Raw genomic sequence first — 15,030 nt, forward strand, 5'->3', positions numbered from 1 at the left:
GAGGAGGAGGTCTGGTTGGGTTTTTTGGAGGATAAAGGAGATCGAGGAGAGATTTGGGGTGAGCTGATGGAGAGAGAGAACGAAGGGAGAGATGATGGTTGTGATGGAAATAAGAGGACAGAGAGAGGATTGGAGAGAGAGAAGATTTGTTGGGGTTTGAAAAGAGATTGGAGAGAGAAAAGAAATATGAGCTGGAGTGAATTATTGAAGAGAGAGGGAGAGAATTACGGGATTAAAAAAAGGAATGTGTTAAATAGTGATTAGGGGATTGATTGTGAGGGATTATGGAAAGAATTCAAAAGAGAGAGAATTAAGGGAGAAAAAGATTATGGAAAATATTTACATAAAATTCAGAATAAGAATTATATTAATAAATTATTAATAACCAAAAATATTTATATTTATATTTATATGTTACTGTACTATGCTCAGGTTATATCAATAATAACAAGGCCATTAATAATGTCAGTGAACAAAGGATTATTTATAAAAATCACTAAACCGTAAATTAATATTTAGTAGAATTAAAAATACAAGACTACATATTTTATTACTTATTTATTTGAAAATTCAGAAAATTCCAGAAATTAGGAAAAGTATTAATAAAATATAATATAACATTTTAAATACTAGAAAAATTATTTAAATACGTATCGAAAAATTACGGTTGTTACAAACTCTCAGAGAAGGGATCTGGATTTCCAATGGCAATACAGCCTCGCAGCCGTATACCAAAGAGAATGGTGTAGCTCTTGTAGGGGTCCTCACTGTCGTGCAGTAAGCCCACAGACATTTACTGAGTCTTTCATCCCAATCGCGTCGGCTCTTGGAAACAAACTTTTTGAGAAGCTTCACTATGGTTTTGTTGAAAGCTTCTGCAAGAACATTCGCTGGCGGATAATATGCCGTAGATGCGACACTTTGGATTCTGAATCTGTCACAAAATCTCTGAAACCCAAAGCTGACGAATTGTGTCCTGTTATCATGAACTATTCACCTCGGGACTCCAAAACGGTAGATGACGTGATGTTTGATAAACTTGATTACATTTGAAGTCTTGACTTCTTTCAACGGAATTGCCTCCGCCCATTTGGAGAAATAGTCAGTCACAGCTAGAATGAACCGGTGTCCCTTGGACGTCGGAGGGGAAATCGGTCCCACGATATCCATACCCCACATTTCGAAGGGCCAGGACGCCGATGTGGGGTGTAAGTTCCCAGGTGCTTGGTGGATGAAGTCCCCATGAATTTGGCATGCGTGACAACGTTTAGCATAGTCAACTACGTCTGAGAACATCTTTGGCCAATAATAGCCGATTCGTCGGAGGCGATCTCCTAATTTAGCTCCGGGCTGATGAGCCCCACACATTCCGTCGTGAGCTTCTTTGAGGGCCTCTTTTGCTTCCTTCCGAGAGAGACATCGAAACAAAACTCCATCATACGATTTACGATACAGGACTTGAGAAACTGCATCGTAATAGAATTGGAGGGCCTTTCGTTTGATAGAGGCCGCTTCCTTAGGGTCATCGGGCAGAATTCCGTACAGGACGTACTCGATATATGGGAATCGCCAATCCCTAGATTCAAACTCCATAGAGGTTGTACAGACTTCTCCTATCGTTGTCTTGTCTGAGTTTTCCTCCGTAGGAATCTTGGAAAAGTATAGTTTACGTCCCGCGACTGGAATCATTGTTTCAGCCTCTGGTGGCAATGCGTTCGGAGAGATTAATACTACTCCTACTCCTGCGGTGATTGCTCCATGAGGGTTTGCTCTAGATGCACCGTCGAAGAATAACTTCCACACTTGCGTAGCTTCTTGAGTAGCGCAAGCTTTAACGACTTCGTCAGGTAATTCTTCATACAACTTAGACGTTCCCGATACTGGGTGATTGGCTAAGAAGTCTGCCAGTGCTTGACCCTTGACCGCCTTTTGAGGCATGAACTGCATGTCGTATTGTGACAAGAGAATGGCCCACTTTGCGAGTCGGCAATTTAGAGATGATGGTTTAGTCATCAGAACTCTCAATGGATTCACCTTAGAGATGACCTGAATTGTTTGTCCAACTAGGTAATGTCGCATCTTTTGAATTGCGAATACCAAGGCGAGATATTCTTTTTCGACCGGATGATACCGGTGTTCGGCTCCCATCATGGTCCTACTCAGGTAATAGATGGTTTGCTCCTGACCTTGATCATTGTTCTGGGCTAACAAAGCCCCAAGAGAATGGTCCATGGCTCTCACATACAACAGGAATGGTTTTCCTGTTGTTCTGGGCTAACAAAGCCCCAAGAGAATGGTCCATGGCTCTCACATACAACAGGAATGGTTTTCCTGATATCGGGGCCACGAGAACTGGCGGTTGAGTGAGATATCTCTTAATCTCCTCAAATGCCTTTTGACACTCTTCATCCCAGACAAAGGATATTCCTTTCTTCATGAGTTTAGAGAAAGGTTGGCAACGCCGTGAAAAATTCGATATAAATCTTCGAATGTAAGCCAGTCTGCCTTGCAAACCTCTGAGCTCTTTGAGATTCTTCGGAGGTGGCATGTCTTGGATGGCACGCACTTTCTCCGGATCAAGAGAAATTCCTTTGGAGGTAACGATAAATCCTAGGAATTTTCCGCTCGATACTCCGAGGAACGATTTTGTAGGGTTCATCTTCAGCTGATGTGCTCGCATAATCTCGAACATTGTCTTCAGATCTGTAAGATGATCACCTTTATATTAGCTCTTTACTGCTATATCATCAACGTAGCACTCGATCTTCTTTCGTAGGTGTTCGTGAAAGATCGTGTTCATTGCACGTTGATAAGTTACACCTGCGTTTTTCAGGCCGAAGGGCATCACTGTGTAGCAATACACCCCCAGTGGTGTTCTAAAAGCAGTATGTTTCTCGTCTTCCGGGTGCATCTTGATCTGGTTGTATCCAGAGAATCCGTCCATGAAAGACATCCTTTCATATCCGCAGGTGTTGTCAATCATAACATCTGTGATAGGAAGTGGGAACTCGTCCTTTGGACAGGCTGCGTTAAGGTTAGGAAAGTCGATGCATATACGAACCTTACCATTTTTCTTGGGCACTGGGACAATGTTGGCCACCCAGTCCGGGTGTTGCTCTTCCCTAACAAAACCTGAGTCTATAAGCTTTTTAACTTCTGACCCAATTGATTCCATGATCTCTGGACGAAACCTGCGTTGTTGTTGTTTAACGGGTTTTGCATCCGGATCGATGTTGAGACGGTGCATGGCAACCTTCGGGTCAAGGCCAGGCATATCTTCATAATTCCAAGCGAAGACATCTATATATTCTCGGATGAGAGATATAAGGTCCTCTTTTTTGGATGATGATAAGTCTTCGGCTATAAAGATAGGCTTGGGGTTAGATTCATCTCCTATGTTGACTTGGGTTACTTTATCTTCTGTGGGTGGTTCGCGATGTTCGAAGCACATATCCCACAAGATGTTAAGGCGTTTGATCCAAGGATCATTGGTTGATTCGATTAATCCTTCATCACCCCCTGCGTCTTCATCTGGATGACTAGTTGAAACCATATTCACAGTCAGATTTTTAAAGAAGGGTCCGACACTGATGTCAGATTCCCAAGAAGATGTTCCGGATGAATGGTCTTGACGCAGATAATTACTGATTTTATTTTCTAAGGCAGGGGGAGTTGTGACGTAACCCACGCCCCTTCCGGTTTTTTGATAGTAGTCTGGAGGTTTTCCTTCAGGAGTGAGAGACATTCGGATCGGTGTTCGTCTTCCTTTCCCGAAGTTCAAACCCTGTTTCTCATTAAAGTTATACCACATTCGTTTTATTAAGTGTATAGAATTGAGTTCATGGTAATGGAATTGGGGAACTTCGTCATCTTCCTCTGAACTTCCTCGTTTGAGTTGTTCGGGTTTAACTTTACCAAAATGGATCGGCCTCTGCCCTTTCCTTTTGGACGGGACTTTGAAGAAAGCCTTTTGTGCATCTTCTGCTTCTTCATCTGAAGCGAAGGATGACTCGATTGGCAATGTGAGGGATGCCTCTGTGCACAGTACGTGCCATGGGTTGGTACCTGCATTAGGATCATTCTCTATTTGTTTATTTTTAGAGGACACATCATACAAGTACGCCAAAATAAAATCTTCATTAATGCACCACTCGCCCTCGCTCGGTACATTATTATTACTCTCATCCTGACCCATTACATCGAAGTTTAACTCCCATAGACAATCTTCATCAGGATTTGGTTCAATATCAGCTTCGTTACCGCTGTCCACCTCTTCTTTCTCCTGGGATTCCAGATAAAAGACGGAGTCGGTGTGGAAATTTTCCACTCCTCGGAAGGGGTATTTTTCCGCAATTAAGGTTCGGACTTCCCCCTCGTCGTTGGCATACTTCATGACCTGATGCAGAGTAGATGGGACAATACGGTTTGCATGTATCCATGGTCGTCCTAGCAAAAGATTGTAGGATGTGTCCGCATCTATAATGTAACAAGTCACTTCGGACTTAAGATCTCCGATCTGGCATCTGAGCTTGATCTGTCCCAGGGGCCGAGTGCTATTAGCGTTGAACCCGAAGATGGTAGTCTGGGTGGTGTTCAGTCGGTGCATAGGAATCCCTAAGACCTGCATGACCCTGTAAGGCATGATGCTAAGCGCTGAGCCTGGGTCAACTTGAACACGACTGATTTCGGAGGATCCAATATACCCCGTGTAGTACAGTGGTCTATCATGCTTGTGTTTGACTTGCATGTCTTCCTGAGTGAATGATATACATGGTAGACTTCTTGCTACTTGTAGGCATTGTAGACAAGGTTGATCTTCAGAAGCTTCAGGGATTGGAGCGACTTGTGTAATAAAGCTCTCCGTATTCTTTAAGGCTTCGATCAGAGCTTCCTTGGTAGTTTTGGACAGCCTCAAGAGTTCATATAGGGTGATTCTGGCTGGTATGTTGGCCAACTGTGCCATAACATTGAACTGGAAGGGAGCGCTTGATTCTCCAGATTCCTGGTGGGGATTTTTGTTGAACCGGAGCTCCTTTTGTTTTCCTTTATCAACTGGCCTTTTCGGGACAGAACCCTCAGCTTCTTGGGGCTGTTCTTCAACCTCTTGAGCGTTCTGGCTGTAATCCCTCAAGTAAGCTTTTCCTGACCGAGTGCCAGGGTTATCTCCTGGGTATGCTGCCAGGGCAATCCTCTCTTCTTCTGAATCAGTAAGAGGTTTGAGGTGGTCATCATTTTCAGTAACGGAGGGGCTAATCATGTTGGAAGACTTAGCCTTGCCTCCTTTCTTTTTGGACGAGGTGTTCGTCCACTGTTGATCTCCTAGCAGATCAGTGTGGACCCACATGATTTCCCCTTTTGGGGTAGTGAGGGGTACCAACCCCCTGTCTTTCTGACTATGCAAGTCAGCATTCTTCAGGTGTATTTATCCCTTACGAATGAGAATAACGCCATTCGCAGTTACTACTGGAGGGAAGTCACCAAATTGGACCGCTATCATATTAGTGGATACGGTCTTCTGCTCGGGTTTTAAAGTGAGCACATTAGCATTTACCAAATCTGCAAGATGTCTTTGAAGACATAGCATTTTCTGGTAGGATGTCCAAGGAATCTGTGATAACGACAATAGTTAGGGTCATCCACCTTCCCTGCTTCATCCGGCTTCCTGACTTCAGGCAACTGCAGCTTGTTGTTCTTTCGAAGCAATTGGAATAAGGTATCCACATGCTCCTCTTTAAACGAATACTGCTTGGGCGCTCTTTGTTGATTTGGCGCCTTGCCTTGCTTAGTAGGCGGTGGTACTCGCGTGTTGGTTTTAGCTGCCAAAGTCTCTTTTCCCTTAGACCGCTGGGCGTTGTGCTGATTGCGTTGCTGCTGCGGCTTGGGTTGTGACACTTCTTCAGCTTTAACTCGCGCCACTATCTCTTCAGCTTGTTCTCCTTGTGAAACTAGTTGTCTTCAGGAGTGACACTCTGCTACTCCCATCTGAGTAAGGAGTTGGGTCTGCAAGTTGTGCCTGCAAGTTTCAACCAAGGTTGATTGGGTCATACCTGACGGGCATCGCAGTGCCATGCTGTGGAATCTCTCAACATAGGTCTTGATGGACTCTCCCTTCCTTTGTTTAGTGGCGAGAAGAGTCGGGACTGAGACCTCTGTGTCGTCCTCAAAGAACCTGGCCAAGAATAGGCTTTCCAGGTCTACCCATTTCTGGATAGATCTGGCAGGCAGTTTCATAAACCACTCAAAGGCGACACCCTTGAGGGTACCGATGAATAGCCGGGTCAGAATGCCGTCGTTCGCTACCACATCTCCAGTTTGAGATTTGAAATAGTAAATGTGCTGATCTGGCGATCATGTGCCATCGAACGGTTGCAAGGTAGGGGCCTTAAACTTTGGTGGGTAGGGAGCTGTATCCCACTCAGCAGGGTAAGACCGCACTACTCCTTCTTCACGGAGCTCGCTTCTGTTGGCGATCGCATTGAGGCGAGCCTCCAGTTCATCCACTTTAGCGGACTGAGGATGCAGCTCTTTTTCCATCTCCTTCTTATTTTCAGAAGAAGATTCTAGGTTGTGAGTCTCACGATCTGAATGTTCGTGCGCCTTCTGCTTTCCCTTTGACATCGTCCTCCGGGAAGACTCGGATTTTTGGCCTTTTTCAGCAAGGAGCTGGGCCAACATATCCTTTACTTGGAGAAGTGTCTCCTGTTGCGCTTGGAGTAAGACGTGATGTTCGTCAACTCTCTTAGCTAAGTCTTCATGGTTCCCTGTCGTGTAAGCAGAGACCTCACGTGCGACAACAGAACTTGAAGATTGAGATTCGGCAATTGCCGAATGTTCATCGTCAGAAACTATCCCCTTGGCCAATCTTTGATAATTAACCGGACGGATAGCTCCTGTCTGAGTCCGAGTACGCCGGTATATTCCTTCGAATTCGTCACAAATTTCCCAGACAGTCGGGGAATGACTTTTTTGTGACTCATCAGAATCAGTATGCGAGGTTTTCCCTCGGCCAATCATATTGATAGTGACCTGAGGGTATTCCGCTTTAGCTGTCTTCTTTCTGTATCAACGTTGTCGTTTGGTAGGCCTAACGACGTTCGTCAACCTGTCAAACACGGACTGCCGAGGTATGGATGCACAACAATGGCATTCTGACAGGACTACCGAGATAAGCCTCTCACATTGGCATGAGTGAGCTGCTTGTACTGTTGGTTTTCCTCTTGATAATAATTGAAAGCTGACAAAGAGAATTACAACTTTCAATGGCCGAGCCACACATGGTGTGTGTTTACAATGGCCGAGCCACTCATTGTGTGGGTGAGACACAACTCCTGGATGAGTTGTTTTGCCTTAGTACGTCCTCGGGTATTTTGGCTCCAACTCTGAGATTGGTTCTTGTCGAACGCGGATTTTGAATCCATATTGACTCTTCTGAACCTGGCGGACCTCTTGAAGATCGCGTTCTTGAAGAACAACGCTAGGGTCGTGTTCTTGAAGAATAATGCGAGGGTCGCGTTGGGATTTGTAAACATTAGGCCGAGGCCTACGTTTAAATGATGAAACAGACCTCTCAGGGTCATGTTTTGGTTGAACGCGCCCCTGAGGGTCGTGTTTGGTTGGTGAAACAGACTCTTGAGAGTCATGTTTTATTTGAACGCGCACCTGAGGGCCGCGTTTAGTTTTGGCAGCTTCCTTCTGAGGGCTGCGTTTTGAAGGAACAACGTGCCATTCAGGGTCACGTTTCAGCTGTATCAGCCGAGGCTCGTAGTCGGGCTCATTGCCGTGAAGCGAACATTCTGTTTTGGGAACGCTATGCTCGGGTAAAATTTCAGAAATGCGATCTTCGCGTTGGGCCAACATTCGGCTTTCACGCAGGTGTGCTCGTCGTATGGATCTTCTCCGCGTTGGGCCAACATTCGGCTTTCACGCAGGTGTGCTCGTCGTATGGATCTTCTCCGTCTGCGAGCGGCGTTCTTCTTGGCTTGTTTCAAAGCCTTAGCAGCAGCGTCGTTGACGTTTATGGAGTTCGTCTCCTCTATAGGCTGTTTATGGCCTGAAGCACGTCGTGCTGACGCGGATGTGGGCTTTTCAACCAGCAGAGCTAGTTTAAGTTCCTGGCCAAAGGAGAGGGCTTTCTTCGGCGTTTCAACAACAGAGTTGATCTCCTTGGAGATCTTGCGGACATCGCGCTTAGCCTTGGGGCTAAGCGATCCAGAGGATAAGGCTTCCTCGTACTTTGCTTGATCAAACTCTACGACGAGAGTTTCTACAGTCGTTCCCATGAGGTGGACGTCGGACTGCGCCACCACTTCTTCGTCAGAAAAGCTAGTCCCCAGCGGAGTCGCCATCTTTTGTTTGTTGAAAAAAATTGCAATAAAGAGAATAAAAGAAAATTAACTTGTATTTCTTTGATTCCAGTTACAATTTGATTACAAAAGAGAAGAGAACGAATTTGGTTCTCCCCTTTGTTTAAAACTGGGTTCTTCAAGGCAGCAATAGAGTGCCTCCTTCGATTGTTCGCGTCGAATTTGCTCTCTGTTGACGATCCGACCGTCTTTTATCTCGTGGGAACGATGAACTTCTGTGGAAAGTTTGATGGGTAACTCTTTAACGAGTTTAAGAACTCTGAACGAGTTAGAACTCTGAACGAGTTAGAACTCTGAACGAGTTAGAACTCTGTGAATAGAGTTGTTAGAACCGAAGATTCGGTTAATGACCAATCAGATATTCTGTTGTTGAAGAATCCTTTCAGTTTTGATCTTCTGAACTCGATTCAAAAATCCCATCTCCAAGGATTTCGTTGTTGGACCCTAGAGGGGGGTGATTAGGGTCAAGAGGCTCTAATATGCAATTAAAAACAGTACAAGCAAACCACAAAACAGTAATGCGATAAAAGAAAGAGAGATAGAGTTAGGAGTTCGTTATCCTTGACGCGCGATGTGTTAACGAGGTTCGGCCCTCTGGCCTACGTCCCCGCTCCCCACTCTCGAGGAGAAATCCACTACACACCCGGTTTGGAAGCCGGAACTTCGTCTACACAGCGATCTCCACAGATCTCTCTCACTACACAGTTTGATCTCACAGATCACACTCCCTCACAGTAGATCTCCACAGATCTCACTCACACAGCAGAAGAAAGAAATGCAAGAACCTCTCTTTACACAGCCCTTATAGCAAAGAGAAGGTATACTGAAGCTGGGAGGTGAATCACACTTGAAACAGAGAGAAAAACAGAGTTTTGAAAATTTACTCAGGAAGCAGAAAAAGCTCTCTGGTTTTTCAAACGTTAGGGCTCAGGAAGAAGAAGAGGTCTGGGGGGTTTATATAGGAAAGTTTAAATCATTTTAAAACAAAAACAAATCTTTCCAAATGAGATAATAATCTCTTCTTCAGACCCTCATCACAGACTGTGCCAATCACTAACAAGTGAAAGCACAGTGTTCGATGTAAATGACCGTTTAAAAAAGTCGCGGCTGACCAAAGGGAAAATCCGGTTGACCGAAGAGAATTTTGGTCGACCGAAAAAGTCCTTCGGTCAACCGACCGAAAAATTCGGTCGACCGACCGAAAAATTCGGTCGACCGCGAGCAGCTAAGGAAATTTGGAAAAACACTCAGAGACTCATCGGTTGTTGGAAAAACAAGCAGAGCCTCATCGGTCGACCGGCACGGTCGACCGATTAAAGATTGAAAAATTCGGTACGACACTCTGGAAACAAACTGAAGAAAGGTCATCGGATCGGTCGACCGGACCGGTCGACCGATTTCTGATATTTTCTGAAATCTGAATTTTTGACCAACTTGAAATATTTGCAAAATATTTATTTGACCTCTGAAAATTCTGAAACTTTGTAAAATGTTTTTAATACTAAAAACAAACTGCTTGGAAAAAGAATTTTGCAGATAGGTACTCATACTTGTGAAAAATAGTATTTTGTGAAAAACGCTTAAAAACCTAAGTATGAAATCGTGTGTGTGATTCCCAATAGCTTCAAGTAAACTCAGTAACTCTTTGCCTACATTCTAGCACTAGAGAGAAAAACAAAAGAAAGCTAATATCCTCATATAGAGAGCAATATACTTGAGCTTTGATATAGCTTGAATCGGATGAAGCTTTTGATCGAATTTGTCGTTCTTGAAATAACGTTGCTTCATCTCTTGGCCTCCTCCTCCTTTGGATATCTTCGTTGTAGCATATATTCCATCCATCCTCCATTAATGGCACTAACGAGCTTGACAAATGAGTTTACTACATTTACACTCAATAAGCCATTAGTACCGATAATGGTGGTTGTAAGAACATCATCAAAACATAAGGGCTAACAATCTCCCCCTTTTTGATGATGACAACCAACCATTATATAAGAGCAAAAATAAGATAGCTTATAGATAGGTGCTCCCCCTATCTATGAGCTCCCCCTAAATATATGCAACAAATGAGGAGATTTCTCTCCCCCTTTGTCACCATCAAAAATGGGGTAAAGAGAAATGCCAAATGCAAAATGCAACTAATCAAGCAAGCAATGTAGAACTTTCACATAGTGCATAAGCCCAAACCATTTCTTATGCGACAAAAATCATCCTCTCCAAGAGGCTTAGTAAATATATCCGCTAGTTGAGATTTGGTGTCAACAAATACTAGGGATACATCTTGTCTCTCTACATGATCGCGTAAGAAATGATGGCGCACGTCAATATGCTTAGTTCTAGAATGCAAAACCGAATTTTTGGAAATATTTATGGCACTTGTGTTATCACAAAAGATTTTAATATTTTGAAAATTCAAATCATAGTCAACTAAACTTTGTTTCATCCATAAAACTTGAGCACAACATAGGCCGGCGGCAATGTATTCCGCTTCCGTAGTGGACAATGCAACACAATTTTGTTTCTTGGAAGCCCAAGAAACAAGGGAATTTCCTAAGAATTGGCATGTTCCACTAGTACTCTTGCGATCTACCTTACATCCGGCAAAGTCGGCATCACAAAAACCATATAAATCAAAAGTGGTGCTTTTTGGATAAAACAAACCAAGGTTAAAAGTTCCATTAACATACTTAATGATCCTTTTAACCGCAATTAAATGAGATGCTTTTGGAGAAGCTTGAAAACGTGCACATGCACATACACTAAACATGATGTCGGGTCTACTAGCGGTGAGATAAAGAAGACTACCTATCATACCTCGGTATAGTTTTTGGTCCACATCTTCACCACTCTCATCCGCATCAAGCTTAACACTAGTACTCATGGGAGTAGGCGCATGCTTAGAATTCTCCAACTTAAATTTCTTCACCAATTCCTTCGCATACTTGCTTTGTGAAATGAAGATCCCATCCTTAGTTTGCTTGACTTGGAGCCCGAGAAAGAATGTAAGCTCTCCCATCATACTCATCTCAAAGTGATCCTGCATAACTTTAGAAAATTCCTTGCACAAGGATTCATTAGTAGCACCAAAAATAATGTCATCCACATATATTTGAACCAAAATGAAATCATTTTTCCTTTTTCTCACAAAAAGTGTGTTATCAATTGTTCCTTTTGAAAAACCATTTTCAATAAGAAAACTAGAGAGGCGAGCATACCAAGCCCTAGGAGCTTGTTTCAACCCATATAAAGCTTTTTGTACCCGGTAAACATGATTAGGAAAAGCATGATCTATAAAACCGGGGGGTTGCTCAACATACACTTCCTCTTCTATAAAACCATTTAAGAAAGCACTTTTGACATCCATTTGAAATAGTTTGAAATTTTTAAAACTAGCAAATGCCAAAAACATCCTAATAGATTCCAACCTTGCAACCGGTGCAAAGGTTTCATCATAGTCTATGCCCTCCTCTTGATTGTATCCTTGGGCAACCAAACGTGCTTTATTTCTAGTTACAATGCCATGTTCATCAAGTTTGTTTCTAAAAACCCATTTTGTACCAATAACACTAGCATTGTTAGGTCTAGGAACTAACTTCCAAACTTCATTTCTTTGAAAATTGTTTAATTCTTCATGCATAGCCAAAACCCAAAACTCATCATTTAAAGCATCATTAACCTTTTTAGGTTCTAGTTGAGATAGAAATGCAACATTACCACATTCACTCAAGGCTTTTGAGCGAGTTATAACTCCTTTTGAAGGGCTCCCAATGATTTGTTCCTTTGGATGATTTGATGTGAATTTCCAAGCTTTAGGTGGTTCAACTTGATCTTGAGCGTTTGTGCTATCCACATCCTTTTGAACTTCTATAGAGGGAGTGTCATTGATTTGCAACAAGTCCAATCCTCCCTCAATATCATCATCATCATCTTTCCTAGGCAACACAACTTGAGAGCCAACATTAGTCTCATCAAAAGTAACGTTTATAGACTCTTCAACAACGAGGCTTCGTTTATTGAAGACCCTATAAGCCTTACTTCGAGGTGCATAACCCAAGAAAATACCAACATCAATTTTGGAATCAAATTTATCATGGTGATCTTTTGTATTTAAAATAAAGCATTTGCAACCAAAGACACGAAAATAACCAATGAAAGGAGTTTTTCCATAATAAAGTTCATAAGGAGTTTTCTTAAGCTTTGGTCTAATCAAAACACGATTTAAAACAGGGCAAGCCGTATTGACGGCTTCCGCCCAAAAATATTTTGGTAAATCAAATGAGTTTAACATAGTGCGTGCCATCTCTTGTATGGTACGATTTTTCCGTTCAACAACACCATTTTGTTGTGGTGTTCTAGGAGCGGAAAACATATGAGTTATACCATGATGAGCACAAAAATCATAGAAAAATTCATTTTGAAATTCACCACCATGATCACTTCTTATTTTAACAACTTTCAAATCCTTTTCATTTTCAATTCTTTTAACATGATTAGCAAATTCTTCAAAACAATCATTTTTCTTAGCAAGAAATATTGTCCATGTAAAACGAGAAAAATCATCAATAATCACAAAAACATAGTGTTTGCCTCCAAGAGAGGTAACACGCATAGGACCAAATAAATCAAGATGAAGTAATTGCAAGGGTTTAGAAGTCGATACCTCATGGATGGATTTGAAAGAAGACTTTGTTTGTTTACCTTTGGCACAATCCTCACAAATTGTATCTTTTATGAAGTGCAAGCTAGGTAGCCCTTTCACAAGATTCTTCTTAGACAATTTTGATATTAACTCCATATTTGCATGTCCAAGTCTCTTGTGCCAAATCCAAGGATTTTCATCAATTGCCGCAAGACACTTCACATCTTGATTCACTAACTCATTCATCTCAAAAATGTAAACATTAGACTTGCGATTTGCAATAAAAACAATTTTTCCATCCATACTAATGATGCATTTATCCGGTTTAAAAGAAATATCAAAACCTTTATCACTTAATTGGCTAATGCTAAGAAGATTATGATTCAAGCCATTTACTAAATAAACATCTTCAATAATGGGTGAGGGTTTCTTACCAATAGAACCGATACCAATGATTTTACCTTTCTCACCACCACCGAAGGAGACATTGCCTCCTTCAATCCTTGATAGGGTTGCAAATAACTCTTTGTTGCCCGTCATATGATGTGAGCAACCACTATCAAGGTACCACATCTCCTTACGTCGTTGCCGTGACGTTCCCTACAAAAGAAGAAGATGAAGGTGTAGTAGCTTTAGGTACCCATGTCTTGGGTCCTTGGTGGTTAGTAGTTTTGGTACCTTTGGGTACCCATATCAAACCATAAAAATCTTCATTGTCTTTAATTCTACAATGAGTAGAAATGTGTCCATGTCTCATACAATAGGTGCATACAAAATTTCTTTTGTATGTACGAATGTTAGAACCATGAAACCTATTTCTACCATGGTGATTGTAGTTGGCATAAGCATGAGTGGGTCTAGTCCTACAACCCTCAATTTCTAGTCTTTCAATCTTTGATCTTAATTGCTTGTTCTCAAAATCGAGATCTCCAAGCAATTCATCTTTTAGAGCAAGAGAGGTTGTTAGTTGTTCTAGCTTAATATCACAAGAGGCATGCAATTTTTTGAAAGAAGAGTATTCTTTAGACATTCTTTTAAATTCAAAGTTCAACTCTTCTAAAGCCATAGCTATGTCACATTGCATATAAAAAGATTCACTTTCGGCCTCGGATATTACCTCATGTTCATTTGCCATGAAACAAACATTTGGGTCATGAAGAGCAAGTTTGGCTCCTTCTTCATCACTATCCGAGTCACTTGGTTCGGATTCTTCCCATCCGGCATACATAGCCTTCTTCTTCTTGTACTTCATGTACTTTTCTTTGAGCTTGGGGCAATCCTTAGCGATGTGACCCGGTTCATTGCACTCAAAACATTTACCTACACGAGAGGAAAACTTGTTGTTAGATCGAGGGTTAAATTTTTTGTTCATTTTTATAAGTCTAGAGATTCTTCTAGAGAGATGAGCCACTTCTCTAGAAAAATCAACTTCACTCTCCGACGACGAAGATGAGTTGTCACTAGCTCCCTTGAGAGCTATGGTCTTCAACTTTGGTGACGGCTCCTCAACTTCTCGTGATGGCACTTCCTCCTTCTCCTTCCCCTTGAGCTTCTTCTCATGCACTTTGAGCTTTCCGATGAGACTATCAAGAGCTAAGATAGTGAGGTCATGAGCTTCCTCAATGGCCGTAGCCTTGGGCTCCCATGCCGGAGTCAATGAGCGAAGTATCTTGTAGTTCATCTCTTGAATGGATAATTGCTTATCTAGACCATGTAATTCATTGATGATATTAGTAAAACGGGAAAACATAGCATCAATGGATTCATTAGGAAGCATTTTAAATAGCTCATAATCATGCATGAGTCCACTAATCTTAGATTCCTTAACTTGGGGTGTTCCTTCATGTGTGACACATAATTTTTGCCAAATTTCGTATGCGGTTGCACACGTGGAAACCCTATTGTATTCATTGGGGGAAAGACCACAGATTAAGGCGTTCATGGCCTTAGCATTGAGATTGGCAAGGTGCCTTTCATCATCGGACATGTTCTCAACTTTGGACTTCTCTACATATTTCTTTTCTA

Source organism: Asparagus officinalis, chromosome 5, assembly GCF_001876935.1.
Source record: "Asparagus officinalis chromosome 5, Aspof.V1, whole genome shotgun sequence".
Taxonomy (NCBI): domain Eukaryota; kingdom Viridiplantae; phylum Streptophyta; class Magnoliopsida; order Asparagales; family Asparagaceae; genus Asparagus; species Asparagus officinalis.